The sequence below is a fragment of the Typopeltis vanoorti genome, chromosome 7 (genome assembly GCF_054136105.1).
Source record: "Typopeltis vanoorti isolate ZY-2024b chromosome 7, IOZ_Tvanoo_1.0, whole genome shotgun sequence".
In the NCBI taxonomy this organism is placed as follows: Eukaryota; Metazoa; Arthropoda; class Arachnida; order Uropygi; family Thelyphonidae; genus Typopeltis; species Typopeltis vanoorti.
Window position 1 is genome coordinate 37,762,428 of NC_143555.1, and position 13,354 is coordinate 37,775,781.

Consider the following 13,354-nt stretch of genomic DNA (forward strand, 5'->3'; position numbering starts at 1 on the left):
AGTTGCTCCATCATGTTGGAAAATGAGGCCCTACACATTCTCAATCTGGGGAAACACAAATTTCTCTAGCATATTTAGGTATGCCACTCTCGTAATCGTCTCCTCATGGAAAAAATGGCTCAACAATGCGATCATGCATGATCGCATTGTTGAGCCATTTTTTCGAACCAACTCGAAAATTCCAAATCAGAAAAATCAACTTTAAGAAACATCTCATCTCTGGAAAATGGAAGACTACAAAAAAACTTGGCGTGAATGTATAAAAAAAAGTCCTCCATCCTAAACTTATTTTCATCAAAACTGCAGAAACCGAGAAGAGAAAAATTCTACAGCTCATTTAATGAAACTGCTGAAAAGGACTTCAGCATCCTACGTTTATCAAGGATGTCAAGCGCCTTTATCAGGGCGTTTAACCTGAAGGTGAGTTAGCCTGTCTCATACGAGGATGAAAGGTTTTTCCCCTCTGAAACTTGGTTTTTTTCTTGCCGAAAAACAAGCGAACCGAATTGGAAAAACACGCAGGGATTTAAGGCCAGTTGCTTCTTCCTTAATTCAAAACAACTCAACCCAATTCCAATTTCCTTTAGCACTGTGTGTTTCTAACTGTGTTCTGCCGACCACTGGAATCCTTCAAAAGTCGAATAAGACTTCCAACCGCTGCTCATCTAAATATAACACTAGATGAGTATGCTTCTAAAAGGTTTACAGGTTTGTTTTTTAAGACTCTTTATTCATCATTCCTTATTTTATTATTTTCCTTTCCTAGAGAATATTTTAACCTTTTTTTTTTTTTTTTAACAAACTGCACCGATCACCTCCTCAAAACCCAGAAATATACCCACACATATACTCATTAGTATTCTTAGCCTATTCCTTCCCTTATTAACTGCAATTACTTGCTTTCGAGGTTATTCGGGAGATAAGTGCATGTGGCACTCCTGTCATTGAGGAATAACAGAAACAGGAGTAAATAAGTGAAACATGATTGAAATATCTTCAGGAATGAATTTTTTCAAGTTTTCCAATATTTTTACTCTGAATTCCTGTATATTTTATTATTATATTGTGAAAAATATTTACATCAAAGAATCAATTTATTATTATTATTAGTAGTAGTAGTAATATTAATGATTAATACTATTTTCCCTCATCCTCCTCAATATAATGATTGTTGGTATAGCAATGCTGCTTTACTAAGGAATAATTACAGAACAATATGGATTCTTATTGTCTTTCTTGTCCGATTTGCCTATTTCCAGGAGGAAAAGCCTAGTCATCTCAGTATTAGGCCTACTAACTTACGTTCAGTAAATTTATTTATTTATTACATTTATTAATGAAAAAATTTTATTTCGATTCCGTATTTGAAACTTTTACAAAAAAATGTCGAACCCTTCCAGTTTTCAGTTCAGCTATATTCGGGGCGACAAAGAAAAATGTCGAAATTATGTATTACAATAACTCGCTGACTTAGCAGAAGTTTTCAGTACAAGAAGCTGAATGCACGGTTCAGTTTTAGTTCGTAATGGATCACTTTTATCATGACATTTCCGTAAAGAAGTTCCTAAATGATATTAGCAATTTCGCTCTGGCTGGATGAAATTTAATGAAATTTTTAATTTCAATCGACTAGACTTATTGTGACAAAATTTGGTAGAACGAATTTCTTAGCCTATTCCTCCCCTTATTAACTGCAATTACATGTTTTCGAGGTTATTCGGGAGATAAGTGCATGTGGTACTCCTGTCTTCCCTACAGATAAATCGCTAACTGTACAATGAAGCAGGATGTACACTTACATTAAATGCTCTAAAATGCAAGAAAATAATTATTACGTTTCAATGACCGCTTCCATATGTTGTCTGTATCATGAGTAACGTTCCGCATTGTTACTGAACATTTTCTAAACAATAGTTTGCAAGAAAAATGACTTTTCGATGAATTATGAAAGAATTCATCGAAAAATTTTCGGTGAATTGTTTTTTCGATGAATTGCATTTTCGACGAATTGTCGTTCGATGAATTGTCATTCGAGGAATTGGTCATTCGATGAATTGCCTTTTCGACGAATTGCCATTCGTTAAATTGTCGTTCGGCGAATTGTTTATTCGGCGAATTGCTTTTTCGATGAATTGCTGTTCGATGAATTGCATTCGGTGAATTGTCTTTCGATTAACTGTTTTTCGATGAATTTGCCTCTAACCGTTATGCTATCACTGAGAATATTTCCCTTTTCTTAAGTAAATTATGATTAAAACTCCACATTAATGACTGCTTCAATGGGTTTTAATTTCAGTTGTTTTAAATTCAATAGGTTTGATTAAATGTTACAGCAACACTGAATCAAACTAATATTAAGACTAAAATATTGTTCCGTATTCTTCTCGTAATCAAGAGAAGACACGTGAAATACGGTGACCATGGCAAATCAAGATGCATCTTCGTATGCTGGACAGACAAATAATATATATTTATCATTATATGTAAGGTGAGCCCAATAACAGAGAGTCCAGTTTCTGCATCACATTGATTCTCCTCCTCTCTTCCATCCTAAAATAACTGCCAGAGCTCGATAATTATTTCATACTATGTTTAAGTGGAAGCACTTGAAAATAAGAAAACTACACTTTGGACATAGAGTAAAGTGCAAAATGAATCAATTTTAATTTGTTATTCTTAGACATGATATTGTCTTGCATTCAGGGATATTCACCGCTGTATTGCAACTTCAGAAATCCCTATGTGTTCATCATTGCCAAAATCAAATTCGTTTGGAAATATCACCGCCGACTTCAATAAGACAGTATAACTTAGGAATTACTGTATTCATATATAATCGTTTCGTTCATGGTTCCTTACAAATCTCGAACCTTTTCAAGTTTACACACCAAAAATAAATAAATAAGTAAAAATAATAAATAAATAATACACAAACAAAAAATAAATAAATAATATGAAATAAATATCATTCCCCATTTATATGAATTTAGATTTTTTAAAAATTTTATTGAAATCCAGACGGGAAAAAGTAAGGTACCTGAGGCAAATAAGGCCCACCTTATTTAAAATTTGAATAAATTAGACAATTGTTTAGATTAATTGAAACAACAGTGTTCATATTAAAGTTTGTATTATCACTAATTAAAAAAAAACACACAAATAAGATCAATTCTTGCAGTAATTTATATTTTAACCAAGTCTTTGAAAAACACCTTGTGTGGGCCTTATTAAACCATATCAGTTTAATAAAGCCCTTGAACAAAATTAAATATTTAAAAAGAATATAACATTTATTTTTTAATTATTATTAATTTTAATCATAATTAGTAGCTTAAGAACAGTCATAAGGGCATACAAATACGCCGCATTCTTCTTTGGTGAAACCAACACATTCTTCAGGGTATCAGTTAAGACACCGTGTGCATTGCCCCATATCAGCAACCTTTTCTTCTCTGCATCCATGGCAATACCACCCCTCTTTTGACACTGTTTGTTCCTTTATTTTATTTTTTTTTTTGGTCTTTCTGTTTTTAGTGGCAGCCTTCTCTTTCTTACTGTCCCTTTCTTTGAAAAGATCTTTGGTCACTATCTGGCCCTTATAATTTAACGCTTTTCTTCATGGTGTTGCCTTTACAACTACATAATTTGGGGTTGTCATTAACTCCTAAAACGATGACTTCAACTTTAGATTTGCCAGTGGAATCTTTTCATTTGAGTTATCTGAATCACAAGATGGAGGATTAGGATATGTTCTTACAGTCGAGCAGGATTCAAAAATTGAGCTTTACATTTAGAAATTGTTGGGTTTCTCTTTAAAAATAACTTCAACCAATCTTTTCCTGCGAGCCAACTTTCTTTATTGAAGTTATTTGTAATTTCATTTTATTCGCAAAATATAAAAGTTTGCCTGCCTATAGCTTTTGGAGTTAAAGGGACGCCAATTGAAGCAAACTTTACTATTCTTTCTACCATGTTCTTCTCTTGTTCTTTTGTTAGCACAAAATTTCTTCCTAATCTTTTCGTCGTCTTCTTCTCTGTCTTTGAATGGTTCCTCGATGTTCTTTTAGGTACTTCATAGCGTTCTGATGCTGCACGTTGTGATAGTTGTCCTCCTTGCACAGCTTTCATAGCTGCTTCTAGTCTTTCATCAGTCCAAAGACCCCGTTTCTTCTTAACTTCTGATCATTTTCAGAGGCCTTTAGCAATAAAATAAGCCACTATTATAAGCAATCACCAAAAAATAAAATCATAAATTATAGCAGTTTAATAAGGCCCATCAACAAATTTATTGGGCCTTATTAACCGCCGCGAACTAGATTAGATCGCATCTATTTTCGCGTAAAATATCAATTCAAATCAATTAAAACATTTTTTATCATAAAACTGAATGTTGAAAGAACAATTTAAATATAAAAGCAATGCGAAAAATACAATATTTTTAATTAAAACTTACGAATTATTGCGGCGTAATATTATTAAACGGGAAGACAACCACCTCCCACAAAGGTCTAGGTCAAACTGACACAATTCAGTCGCTAGACAATATGCTACCGCTGATTTGCCATTGCATATTGCGTCCTCTCTGTGTGTGTAAGAAACCAAAACACATTTACGGTAAGGGCAACTTACCGTAAATGTGTTTTTTTTTTAAACGGGCTTTATTAGACACTGGGCCTTATTTGCCTCAGGTACCTTATAAGAAAATATAGCATACCAGTGAGATATGTGAGGTGAAGGGCGGAAAATACGAAATTTAGCAAATTAGGAGTAGCAAGTTCTGTTTTGGGAGCTGTTTTAAGAGGTATACTACTCTTGTTTTAAGAGGTACAACAGAAAGTGAAGAAAATGTCACCAGTTCCTTGGAGCGGTCTCCAAGGAAAAAGCACAGGAACAATATGCACAGGAAAAAGATAGAGCTGTGAGGGAAGTTTTACTGGAAGGACAGCACTGAGAATTTTTAGGGATGCATCCCAAACATGCGAGTAGTTATTCTAAGGATGGGATGGAGTTGGGATTTGTATATACTCATAAGACAAAACATCATGAATTCCTACCTAATAGCGTATTGAGCTACCCTTTGCCAAGATAACTGCTTTCACATATCTGGACATTGATATGAAGGTGCTTCGGAAGGTATTTTGAGGTGTTCTGAATCAAACAACTTGACAGCCAAGTAAGCTGATCTGCGGGAAATGTCGCGCAGATCAACGACCAAACGAGGGACTACCATCGACCAATAAATTATCTGTTACAAAGGTTTGAATTACGGCTACATGATCCCAGAAATATTCGATGGTTTTCAAACTAAGAGAATTAAGCTGCCATACAGGGAGCACAAGGAATTCTTGGATATGTTTTGAATCATGCTTGCATAATACGAGCCATATGACATGGGAATTTGCCTTGCTAGAAGAGAGAGAAAGCCCCGCTCTCTCTCTTCTAGTAAAGTAACCCGGCTACATTCTCATTGCCATTATCTAACTGCCATGCATGGCAATTCGTGAGCAACTTATAAATAGGAATGTGAGGGCCCAGTGATTTCCATGAAAACTATTATTCCCATACCAAGATGTTTTCCATGGTGATATCAGGATATCTCTTATACCACCGGCTAGTTTCTAGCCAAACGTGCATTCTGGTTGTCTGGAATCAGGCTGAGTGATCATGCTGTTTTGGCTCATGAGTGTAGACTTAGTAGGGCAGTAGGTGAAAAATGTCATCTTACATGGAGAAAAGTGCCTACTTTTTAGAGGGCGAGGAAATATTGAATGGTGTGTTTATGTAAGGAGATGCTGAACGCATATGTCCGTCCTGGAAGAGAGGGAGACATGATCTTGTCCAGTGGATCGAACAGGATCAGAAAAATCAGAACTGTTTTTAGTGGAAATGAAGGTTATTTTGCGACGTTGGAAGATGGCATGGAGATCAGTGTTTAAGGCACTAGTTGCAGATGTTCTTGAAGTTTATAATGCCATTGTTTGTTGAATGAATATAGTATTCGATTATCAGAAAAACTGAGGATAGAATTAAATAATGATTGAGAGTAAATCTTTTATGTATAGGAGAAAGGAGTTAGCTATATAAGGGAGCCATCAGGTACTCCTACATTGGTGGCGAAACTTGAAAAGAAGGAATCTCCACCATGACATTGATTGAAGGCTTATTACAAAGAGTAACAGGTAGACCAAACAAAATCATCTAAAGTCTTTTATTCCCGTATAGGGAGTAAACGAGGCCATTGTAGCCTTGTCTAACTTTTGGAGCCTGAGCGGGCAGTTCAATCTCCACTGGTAGCCAATCAGAGATAGCTGGCCCAAGGCTATCTAATTAAGCTGCATGCAGTTAAGAGACGGCTCAACAAGTGCTGTCATATCGTGGTCCCTAACCCTAACACAATATATATTTTAATGTTTGAAATAGTGTGAGTTCTACGGTCGATTTTCTTGAATTTATGGAAAAAATCCAAGTTTCCTGCTTAAAAAAACAACCCGCTTCCCAATTCCAGAGATCGACTTACTCAGGAACAGGTTTGAAAGAAGCTTAGAAAAATTTCATCTAGTCACAGACTAGATTTGAAACCAAGTCTTCCTACGTGTGGTCAAGCACCGTGGTGTGCAAACGCTACATCCGCTGAGCTACACAGGAGACCGAAGGATGGTAATTTATTTATTTTATTTTATTTTATTTATTTTTGGAATTGGTTGGATATACTGTATATTTACTTCTATGCGCTAGGTTAATGTTGGGTGTAGAAGATTGTAGGAGAGATATAGGTTAAGCTTTTAGTTCTATTGCACAACGTTTGAGTACAATTGGAGAGATGTCAATGCGGCCAAAACACTTAATTAGCATCTAAGTTGTTTGAGATTTTAAATTTTGCCAGAAATAATACTTAAGTTTCTCAGTATTCTTGTGGTATTTTTGCCGGAATAATGTCACGATAAAGATGAGCTAGCTAAAAAGAAGTTTCCTTCTATGACCTTTGCAATGAAATAGAAGACAGGGCTTCCATTTGGACAGAAGGCTAATTTGCAAATATGGTTTTTATGAATTCAGTTTTGTTTTTGCTGATGGTTGTTTAACATTTATGGTTCTTATTCGATGATACCTCTGTTAAGCTGAATTTTTTCTAGATCTTTATCGATATATTTTCTGTTGAACTAGGTCATGGAACGTGAACGAGATTTTTGGGGTAGAAAAAAATATATATAAGGTAAATCGGGAGAACGGAGAGTGTTATCAGGAATTCAGCATCTCGTCCAGCTTGATTAGTGGTGTTGGAAGAACATTGAACACTCAGGATAGATGGACTGTAGAATGTCGAACTTCATGGATAGGAAAGTGAAGAAGTCAGAGTTGTTTCTGGACGTAAGGAAGTTGCATTTGATCTCCTCTTCTAGCATACAGAAGAAGATGTCAAGGCAATGGGATTCGAGCTTAGCCATTCTCTGACTAGCAACGTTGGATATCATAGAGATACAAGTGCCACCATCTGTCTAAAAGACACAAGAGGTGCATAATCATTTGTGAATGGAAGCGCAGTGTGGTCGATGTAGGACAATTTAGATTTCTGTCAAATGTATCAGACTTGATTTGTTAGCGATGGTCATTTATGTTGCAAAGAGGATTAGAAAGCATTGTTTTTGTAGAGCTATTGGCTTGCTTTGGCTTTTTTGGGATTAATTTTTTTCATATATGCATACAGATATCATGCATTTAAATTTATTTTTAATACTTTTATTAAAATATCTCGAAAATGGTAAAATATTATACCTTTCTGGAAGAAAGAGTTTGTTCAGTTTGGTAAAGAAGAAAGAAGAAACAAAGAGAAGAAAGCAACTGATAAATCCGATGGTGCATTAGAAATAAAAAAAGTCATTCCCAGAATGAATTTTTTTCTGGAAATGCTACACACATACACACGGGATGAGAGAGAGAGAGAGAGAGAGAGAGAGAGAGAGAGAGAGAGAGAGAGAGAGAGAAAGAGAGAGAGAATAATCAAAACTAGCAAGAGAATGGACTATTTTGCAAAGCATACACGTTACACCGAAGTAGAATGTTTCGAATAGTAAAGGAATATTTCCTCCTAAATGCTTTATGTATTAATTAATTACTTAAAAATAAGTTTACTCATTAAACAAAATAATGCATCTGATAAACAATTTAATTCCTTATTCCAATTCTAAAAATTTCCATTTGAACATGCTGATGCGTATTTTATTCTCCAGTGCTGATACATCAAAAGTGTGTGATCGGTTGGTGTGATCAATAACGAGTTTGTCTTCCCTGACATTTTATCAATAAATTTCCTTGTGATCCAAAGAGATTCTTCACCATTTTTCCATGTCACGTTGAAGAGAATTTCTTTCTTTCTGTCTCTGGTTTATATTTACCACTGTCATAGAAATTAGATCTTAATACTTTTCGTTTGGGATAAAAAAATTAAAAAAAAATAAAAATAAAAAATTCCACCCATATTCAACAAGTGGGAGTATGGATACGTCAAAATGAAGGAGAATACTACCACCTTTTGATATACAATTACTCGCTTTTGAGCCAACTTAAATTGTGTCTCTTGGCCGTGTTAAGCACTCAAGTTGTGTTGTTTTCACTCATATCCGTTTAAGTAGAAATGGAGAGAAGCCATGACACCAAAAGACTTTTTAGTGTAGAAGTTGTTTAGTATTTTTGTAATATCATTTTAAATGATATTACAAAAATATCCTAAATATCACGGAGGCATTTAGTGCTCAGTTAGTTGCCAGTATATGGTGGGAGGCGATTTGCTCTGTCATCTATACAGAATTGGAGTAAAAGAATGGCACCTGGAGATCAGCTTTACGACTAAATACGTCATATCTGATACTCATGGAATTACTTGAGGGAACGCATGTAAATGTGGTTTTTCAAATTTCGAAAATTTTCAAATATCAGTTCGAATCAGATGCAATTAACGACCATAATATTCCTGAGTCGTAATCTTAATTGCGTCGGATGTGTAATTTTAACCAGAAAATCTACCTCTTCTGGGCTTGTCATGAAATTTATAAAATATGTTTCAATATTTCTGAGTTTTGTTTCCGAAATTTGAGGTGAGTTGACTTCATGGCTAATAGCAAATGAAATCCTTCATTAATACGACTTCGTAATATACTCATTTCAGTTAATCCTATTGAGCTTGTTATACCTTCAGTTGGATCCCTATATTCTTAGATCTGAAATGTTTTTGACATGATTTAGAAATGCATCTGACACATCTGATCAAACGATTTAAACACTTTGTTTCTCTGTCTTCATTATTATTTTTTTTTTTTCTTCTTTTTCTTTCTGGCATGTGTTGAATGTTATTTCCTTTTCTTGCAATCTTTCATAGCGTATTCTTAAAGCGTAATGATAGACAGAAGCAGTGTAATCGAAAAGCACAAAAATTATGACTATATGTAATGTTCAAGATGCTTACATCTTCTTTCTCATCATTCAGATGACAGGTTAAGTCCCATATGAACTGTTTGCCGTCTGACACTATCTCTGGACATTTCTGTCATCTCTCCGAAGCTCGATAATTGTGATCTTTACTTCAAAGACAGACTGTAGCCATATTCATTTTGGTCTGCCTCTTGATCCAATGATTCCATTCAAGAGTATAATTGGTAATCTCGGAGAGTGCATTCTCTGAAAGTGTCAAAGCAATTTTAATTGCTGTTTAAGAATTATACCTATGATTCCTTTTTCATGCTTAAATTTAATTCCTGCTTAACTTGTTCATTTATTTTGTGTTCTGACCAGTGAATCTTATTTATATTTCTTAAGCATTTCATTTCGAATGCTCTGATTTTCTGTATTTCTTTCTGATTGCGTCTCCATCTCAAGGCTACTAGAGTCTTAGTTTGAGGCTTTTTGAAATGCTGTTATTTTTTCATATCTTGTTTAATTTATTCATATTAGAACATTCTTTGTTAATTTTGTATTTTACTGTCTTTGTGTTGTAGAGGTTGTGAATAATAAGATTGCCAAATATGTAAATTACTTTACTTTCAATTATAAGAATTTCTAAATTTATTGAAATATTTTCCTCATCCCATCCTATTTTAATTGGTTTAGTTTTACTTAGATCCAAAACGTTTTGCACTCTTCATTTAATTTTTTTCCCAATCGTGTTGTAGATTCTGCAAGAATAATAATATAGTGTGCATAATTAGTATGGTTAACATTCGTGCCATTCATTTGTAGCCGTAGCTCTTCAGCTATGGATTTGCATATTTCTTCGAGATAGAAATGTTCATAATTTTTCAAAAAATGTAAATAAATTTGGCGAGAGCATACATATTACATATTAGAAATTTCGCAATTGTAAAAATCGCTTCACTTGAAAAACGAATATTATCCTGGATATAAACTTGAATTTTCATCTTTCGCCCTTCAATATATATATCCAAAAAAAAAAAAAAAAAGGAACAAAATCTAATAATTATCTACGACAGCAATACTGTTGTAACAGACTGAATTTCATGCTTTTAAATGCATGCCTAATTGAACAATATTCCATACATTTCTTAATACAGCTTGTTAAATTTCAAAATACACTTTAAAAATAATAAAAGTAAATATTTTTTACATTTTTCTTACAGTTATCGAAGTTATACCCCAGTTATACCGAAGCACTTGTGGTAGCCTTGAAATTCTTTCATGATAAAATTTTAAAATAATGAAATACTTTTTTCCGTATACATCCGACCTTAGTAGTTTAACAGAAACTTGAGCTAAAGAAAACTTATTGCATGCCATTATTCAATCATTAACGGAAATAAATCAATCATTAGACGCTTGTTTATTTTACTGCATATTCTTTCGTATTATATGAATTATCTCAGTCTGCTAATTAAACCCCAACCGGCTATGACGTCTATAGACGTTCAGAAAAATCTGGATACGATTCTGTAATATCAGTTGAATAACATGGATAAGAAGTGCAATTTGGTCTCAATATTTCATCCACCATGGCCGATAGAGATTAAACTTGGCTATTTTTGTTACGTGTTTTTTGTTATGATGATGATATTCATTATATGAAGCAACTTTCGATAATAAGAATCTTGAAAGTGGAGCAACTGCCACGCTGGTTGACCTCTATCTTTGACGATTCCAATGATAAATTGCTTTGCTTAATCAAACCAATGAGGAGAAGAACAGGGGTGTTACGGTTTGGAAAGCATGTGAGAAAAACTATTTCCCAACTATTGTAATAAATTTATTTCTCTTACCATATTTAAATGCATCTTGTCTTCGCATTCCTTGAAAGAAACAAATCTAGGTTAAAAATAAAGAAATTACAGGAAGTGTATTATATGGGCCTCCCTGTGCATTATACATTTGAGCTATTATGCTTCTTTAATATTAAAATTTTCACCTGCAACAATGCCAAAGCAGCGTGTAACTCAAAGCGGATAATATTAGTAACGAATCTAGTTTGAAATAATATTAATTTTGGAGTAAACATGTTTCTTTGTCAATTCAAATATGACTGCATTTAGAATTGCAATTCAAATCATGATCTTCCCTCGACCGTAACACGCGGTCGGGGAAGATCATGTATCTTCCTCAACCACGTGGTTGAGGAAGAAACATGTTGGATCCCGATATACTACCTGCTAAAAAGCTCCAAGTTTTTCAGTAACGTCATTACTGCCATATTCATCTGATTAAAATCATTGCATAACATATAATATCTACTTTATATTTAGCAAAACTGTAACACACATGAAATGAAATATGCCAACCGCACAAGAATTGTCTTTCTACCATAGGGTTAAATATAAAGAAAGTAATGATTGCGAATTAGGATTCACATTTAGCTTCATATTATTCGGGCAGTCCTTCATTTATGTAAATAATTAATAATTACCTTGAATAATTTGAATAACTAAAAGGAGTAATAAAGATATAAAAAAATAGAAAACAAATCAGATTACATGGTTAAATACAAAACTTTGAAAGTATGGTGGAAGTAAGATTTACATCAAAGTTCTTAAAATTAATAAATACCTTTGAGGGAAACGGGAGTATTCATCAGATCGGTCAAAAGCTAAGGTTATATTTAAGAAAGGAGATAGAGATAATTATGCAAATTACAGAGGAATAAGTTTATTAAATACAGGTTATAAAATATAACCTGTATTATTCGGAAAAAAGAAATTATGAATGAAAAGATTTAAATATTGCAGACAGTTCTACCGTCAGAAGAACACAATGATTTCAGACACGGAAGATCATGTATAGACAATATTTATGTTTTAAAACAAATGAATGAAACAAGACGAGAATTTTATTTGGAGACTCACTGAAAAAGTTTATATAAAGACATAAAAATAAAGTTACACTTAAATAGTAAAATAACAGAAGAAATTGAAATTAATCAAGATGTTAGACAGAGATGTAGCTTATATTCAAATCTATTTAATATATGTATTGATCGGATTATTAAAATATGGAAAACAGCAACAATGAAACAAGGAATCCGGTTAATCAGATAAACTGTTCTCACTACAATGCTGTATATGATCAGATTACATTATAACAGAATGAAGATAATCTTAAAAAATCAGTGTATGAAATAAAGAATTGAAATAAGCCAATAAAACAATTTAAAATTTTGCAAAAAAAAAAAAAAAAAAGTCATTTAATTTAAAGGTCGAGATCGTATTAGATCAAAAACAGTCATAGAAAATAAAATGCTACAATAAGTGACATAGTAGGCTGAATACAACATATGTAAAGGATAAAAATATAGATGAAAAAAATAAAGAAATTTCAGAAAATCTACGGAACAATTGAATAGACACTAAAAATAAATAAAGAAAAAAAAATCAACTTAAATTTTACAAAATAATGATCATTTCCACTTTATTGCATGGTTCAAAAATCTGGACCCTGAAGAGGAGAGAGAGAGAGAGAGAGAGAGAGAGAGAGAGAGAGAGAGAGAGAGAGAGAGAGAGACCAATGAATCCAGAACAGGCAAATGTGTAATGCTTGATGAGAACGAGGAAAAGAATGTGGGATAATTATTAATAACATAACGCTGTGAGTTGGATTGCTCATCTTGCATGCTGTAATCTATTTTCATTACGAAAAACTGGCTTTAAATTTATGCATTATTATTCTGTGAGATGTTTTCATAAATATATTGACAAGCTAATCGAGAAATGACTTATACACGTTAAGAGTTTCACTATTCAGAGGACATTTCAAATTCATTTATATCCTCGTTGGTGGAGAGAAAAAAAAGCCAGCAGAGATCTTCATATTCTACGGTTTCGAAAGCTTTTATTGCCAACTTCACCTTCGCTGTCAGGGTGAC